The following is a 6,064-nucleotide window of genomic DNA, read 5'->3' as shown; positions in this document are numbered from 1 at the left end:
TCTGACTGAAAACAGAGATAGGCTAGTCGCAACAAGAATTAGAGACAACAAATGGACAAAGTGGTACCCTGGCATCCTTGAGGTACAAATAGAATGATGAAAGTCCTCATTATGGTGAGGACATCTGTAGAGGATATGTGAAACAACATGGATAACAGTCGCAAATAGAGGTGTGCTGGTAAATGTTTAACAACCAGCCCTCAGGGGTTGGGGTTGGGGGGGGGGATGCATAGTACACTTTTCAATTTAATATTCATTGTTAACATTTTCTCCATCCCTTTCTTAGGTCTAAACAATCAATAAAACAATAAATCAAGCTCTGCTGTGTGGTGTTTGTCAATTCTCATCAAGATATAAATGCTCTCCCTGAAAATTTAACAATTAAGCTGTCTCAAGCACAACCCCATAAAAGATGAGAAGGTGTGGCAGGGTTGTGATCCAAGGAGGAGGTGCCAACCCATAGCAAGGAAATCAGGAATTATTGTGAGTATGATATTGGTCTGAAGAGATATACCTCTTAAGGGAATTTTTTTAAGGGAAAAATATGTGAATACACTGAAGATAATAGCCATTCTAGGAAGTACACAAATTTTATACAAGTCACATATAGGAAAACATGTGACCTACATTTGAACCAGTATAGTATGCAAAGTTAGAAAAAATTGCAGTCTTTTTTTGTTATTAATTCAACAATCACGCACTATGCTAAGGAGTAAGGATACAAAGACAAAAGTGAAACAATCCCTGCTGCTTTTGGTGGGAGGAGGTCATTGCTAAAAAAAAAAAAAAAACAACAAAAAAAACCCAACTATGTTCTCATCATCAATTGGTTTGAAAAAGTTGAAGTGACTAGGCACTACTTGATATAGAGTAAAAAAAAAAAATCCAAGGGTAAGCGTCTTTGTTGTTGTTTTTGTTTTATTAAATAAACCAATTCCCTGTGAACCTCAATGACTTTGCTAATTGCGTCAAGATGTTGAGTATTTTAAGCATGTTGTAAAATCCCAGCATGCAGACCAAACAAAGCTCATTAGCTAGTACTATGCCATGGAAGTTTAATTTTAAAATATATTAAATGCAAAAGCTCATGGCAAGGCAAGTCTTCAAGTTAAACCCACTACCATCAAAAAAAAAAAAGCAAAAATGAGTATAAAACTAGTTACTCTGATACGCGTTGGATCTCTCGAGTTTGTCTTGGGAGGAAAGGTGCACAGATAGAAGACTAGTAGAAGCACTGAGTTGGAAGCCATTGCATCTAGGTTTCAGTTTAGTCTCTGCTGTTAACTTGTTGTATGACCTTGTTCAAGTCACTTACTTTCCTTCTCTAGACTTGAATTTTCTCATCGGTAAAATGAATGGTTTGGACTAGATGATTGCTCAGTTTTATTTCCATCTCTGATATGTTATATTCTAAGACCCCTTTCACATTCTGTGTTCTACTGTTATGTCCTTTCCAGGTCTAAACTGGTATACTCTAAGGATGTAGTGGGATAGGACTCAGAAAAGAAAGAGAAGAAAGAAACTCAGAGCAGGGGTATGCTAGAGCCAGCTCAAACTGACTCACTAGAGTCCATTGTTGAATTTTCAGTATGAGCATTTACACCTTGGAAATTGACAAACCTACAAATTAGAGTTTGATTTGTTGTCGTGTTGATTGTCTAGACTTAAGAAAGTGATAGAGAACATGTTACTAATGCAGATTAAACTTAAACCTATATTAAAATGTATCTTGTGTACATTTTTTGGTGGAGACCTGGTTGTTAAATATTTAGCAACACACCCCTGCTTGGAACTGAGAAATAGATATGAGACTTTTTCTGAAGAGGACATAGCTTCCTCTAAGGCAGAAGCAACTGTTTATGCTCCAGTAAACAATTGATATGGATCCCCAGGTATGATATATGGGATAGATAATCTAGTAAAGATTGAAGGAAGAAGAGAGAAGTAGTAGTGTTCAATGACTCCCTATTTAGGCTTATTGAATCAGTTATTTGTTAATCCAATAGTAACAATAGAGAAACAGGGTGTCTTCAGGGACCATGTATCCAAGATAGGAACCATTTAAGACTAACAACTATTAGCTACCTCTGGTGATCTAACTGGGCAAAACTGACATTCCCAGAAAATGTGGTTAAAGATTATGAAGTCTTGGGGGAGAAACTGAAAGTTTTAGGAGAGAAGGTGATGTTTTCATCACTGCTACCAATATAAGACAAAAGAACAGAAGACAAAGGTAGATTTAGGATATGAACAGCGGTAAAGAAGAGCATGTTTAGATGAGTAGGATGCTTTTATAAAAACCTGGAGAGACTTGAGATGAACTGACACAAAGTGAAATGAGCAGAACCAAGAGAACATCATACAGAGTAACAGCAATGTTCAACGATGATCAATAGTGAATGACTTAGTTTTTCTCAACAATACAAAGATCTAAGACAATTCCAAAGAACTTAATGATGAAAAATGCTATCCACCTCCAGAGAAAGAACTGATAAAGTCTGGATGCAGATTGAAACATACGTTTTTTTAGCTTTATTTTTTGTGGGGATTTTTTTTCCATCTGTGTTTTCTTTCATGACATGACTATCATGGAAATATGTTTTTCATGACTGCACATATATGACCTATATCAAATTGCTTGCCTTCTCAATGAGGGGGGAGGGTTGAGAAGGAGAGAAAATGGTACTCAAAATTAAAAAAAAATGGATGTTAAATGTTTTTACATGTAATTGGAAAAGAAATAAAATATGTACTAAAAAAGAGAATGTTTGAGAATGGGATTTGGATTACCTTTTAACACATAGGAAAGATGGGTTCTTAGCCAGAAATGGAGTGAACCTCAAAATGGCTGGTAGAAAAAAAATATTTGCCAGGAATCTTGCAAATTTAATCAAAAGGGCTTGAAAATGAAAAGGAAATAAGAAAATAGAGAGAACATTCTCTCAAACTAGATACCTTCGAAAGAAGCTATAACGTAGAAAGAATAGTGTTAGAGGTACTAGGAAATTCACAACAGAAAAAAACAAACAAACTAAAAAAGGAGCATACAACAAAACCCATTGTCTCAAGTGTCTATTCACAAATGTGGAAGGTATGGGTAACAAGTAAGAACTAGAACTAGAGATTCTAACCCAAGGAGGAAAGGTTGGCACCAAAAGTATTACTGAGACTGGTTGGATAGGACTCACACATTGAATATGAAAATTGAAAGGTATGCCTTATTCGAAAGGCACAAGATAGGTAAAGAGTAAGTATGTGGAGTGGTATTGTATATTAAGAAGATAGATAAATGTTATGGAATTCATGGAGGCATTGTATTGTATAGTAAGAAAATAGATTCATGTTAGGAAGACAAGGGGAAACACAGTGGACAATATTTGGGCAAAAATCATCTGAGGCAAAAACTGAAGTGATATTGTCATCCATGTATACACACACACACACACACACACACACACACACACACACAGAGTATCCCAAAAGTCTTAGTGCAATTTAAAATTTTAATAATAGCTGAATTTCTTTAATAATAATAAGATAAATTTATATGTAATATATGTACATCATATGTGCATATTATATATGTAATATGTTATGCATGAATATAATGTATTCATAGCAGTGACGAAAATAACATCTGTGCTCCTAAGGTCTTCAGTTTCTTTCCTAAGATTTCATAATGTTTACTATCTGTTTTATATATACATACATAATACATATATGTGTGTATAGACACATCATGATAGATACATATGTATATATACATGTATGCGTAGTATTTATGTATATCTATATCTGTATTTCTATCTATCTAAAAAAAGACCACCTAGAAAGAAAGAAAGAAAGAAAAGGAACTAGATGAGGAATTCTGAGAAAAGATCACTGTGTTTTACACTATGTGTCAGAGGACAGACAAGTCAGGCACAGTTTGACATGCACTCCAGATTTTCAGAGAGTAGATTTCAAAAGATTCAGTGATGGATAGGTAGGATCCCATTGCCTACATTTCTAGAGGGAAAATAGGTCAATGAGTGATGAGAAATAAGAACGAAAAACCATTTTGATGAGGACAAAAGGGAAAAGTTGTTCAGAGATCAGATATTTACTCTCCAGTCTAAAGGAACCTTAGAAGTCCTCTTTCCCTCGCCTTCCTCAGGGGCCAGTTAGTCCAATCCATACCTGAACAATAATCTTCTCTACACCCTACACAATGGTCAAAGATCATCCAACTTTGCTTGAAGACTTCTAAAGAAGGGAGAACCTTATTCCCCAAGGACATCCATTTTCCTTTCATATAGTTCTAATTTTTAGGAAGTTTTCCTCACATGTCAAGCCTATTTGTCCTTTTGCAATTCCCATCTTTTGTCCCTCGTCCTGCCCTCTGGAGCAAAGGAAAACAAATCTAACTTTTCATTTGTTCCTTACTTCAAATGCCATTTCTCTCTTCTGTATAGTCTTTGGATCCAAAGAACATATTGAGTCTTCATCTCATATTTTTGGGAGATAGGAAGGAGGGAGAGTTACCCACCTTGTCTGAATCAACTCCATTTCCACGAGCCTGTTAAGTTCAGCAAAGACACTTGGAGCTAAAGAGCACAAGGCAGAAGCATTAATTGCATGTACCTGAGATAACATGGCGGGAAGAGGTGGAGAAACATGATGGAGAAGAAAGGGCCTGGGAAGAAGAGGCTTTCCAGACAGCTGGCCTTTGGTGGGTATTAAATGTGGTACCAGGGCTAAGTTTGAGATGAAAGTGCTTCCAGGGGTTCTTTCAGCAGCTGGCATGTGGTAAAGCCAAGAATAGTTCTTTGATCTCTTAATTGGCCCTTATGCCACACAGAAGTTCCCCACAGCCTGCACTTATCCCTCCACCCCTCCATCTGCATCCGTTTTCCTTTCTACCCTGCTTCCTCCTAGCAGCAGCTCATTTTCATCTAGGGAGAATGTGGATGTAATAATATTACATAATAATAGTAATAATATGATAAAATAACATAATCTGCAAAGAACTTTACAATTTTCCAAGACCTTTACATGCCTTTATTTCATTTGATTCTCACAAAACCCCTGCGAGGGTCATTATCCCCATTTTATTAATAGTAATTATTTATATGTGTATTAATAATTAATAATAGCAATTATAGATTAATAATAATATTCATAATAATAATAGTTACTTTGTGTTGAATTCTAGATTTAAGAGTCAGGAGTAGCAGATAGAGAGCTGGATTTGGAGCCTGAAGGACCTGGGATCAAATTTTGCCTCTGACGTAACTGGCCATCGAGGAGCCTCTCCTTGGTCTAGCCAACTCTACAGGACCATACACTGCAGAGAATGTACCACCTTGAATTGGTAATCGGGGGTTTCCTCTTGCAGAAGCTCTGTAGGCTAATGACCAGGGGCAAGCCTAAGCCTCGGTTTCCTCATCTGTAAAAGGGAGCAGGTATTTTTACTCTAAGATCCCCTTGTACTTCTCGATTTTATGAAATCTGTGAAGGAGGTAACACAAATATTATCTATCCCATTTTAGAGTCAAAGAAACTGAGATTCTGAAGGATTAAAGGGCTTGGCTCAGGCACATGACTGGCAAGTGGTGGATCCTAGATTCAAAGTCTGGGTCTTCTGAAACAAGTCCCTTGCTGGTTCCACAGCAGCACACTCAGACATGAAAATCATGCGGCCACTGCTATAGAGCTGTTGTTTGTCCTTCATTCTCGAAGAGGATCATGGCATCAAGGAAGGTGATGCCATGACTTGCAAGTGAATTGGACTTAAGTGAGGGAGGGCTGTGCAAAGTCACCAGCCTCACTTTCTTCTCTGGGGCCATCTAGGTCCAGTGAGGAGATATACATCAGGATGACTGGAGATGGCCCCCTAAAGAGCACTAAGACTTTTGGGGACACCCTGTGTATGAATTAGTCTCCAGACTATTTCACTTTCCAGTTGCTCCAAGAACACATCATAGAAATAACTCTCATACAGATGGAATCCTAATAAAGCTACCCCCAGCCTCAATATTCTAACTTCCTTATGGGCCCCGCTGAACAGTAGGCATATCCTGAT

General features: G+C 37.3%; 1 long non-coding RNA gene across 1 annotated transcript; it reads left to right on the top strand.

The window, feature by feature from the left end:
* Positions 1-292: 292 nt before the first annotated feature.
* On the top strand, positions 293-5,756 carry LOC114041352. The gene is made up of 3 exons (XR_003568916.1): positions 293-483; positions 4,455-4,711; positions 5,195-5,756. It is a non-coding gene; the product is annotated as an uncharacterized LOC114041352 (long non-coding RNA).
* Positions 5,757-6,064: the final 308 nt, after the last annotated feature.

The sequence above is a fragment of the Vombatus ursinus genome, unplaced genomic scaffold (genome assembly GCF_900497805.2).
Source record: "Vombatus ursinus unplaced genomic scaffold, bare-nosed wombat genome assembly UNPS02014171.1, whole genome shotgun sequence".
NCBI classification, from domain to species: domain Eukaryota; kingdom Metazoa; phylum Chordata; class Mammalia; order Diprotodontia; family Vombatidae; genus Vombatus; species Vombatus ursinus.
This window is presented reverse-complemented; position numbering and strand designations above follow the sequence as displayed.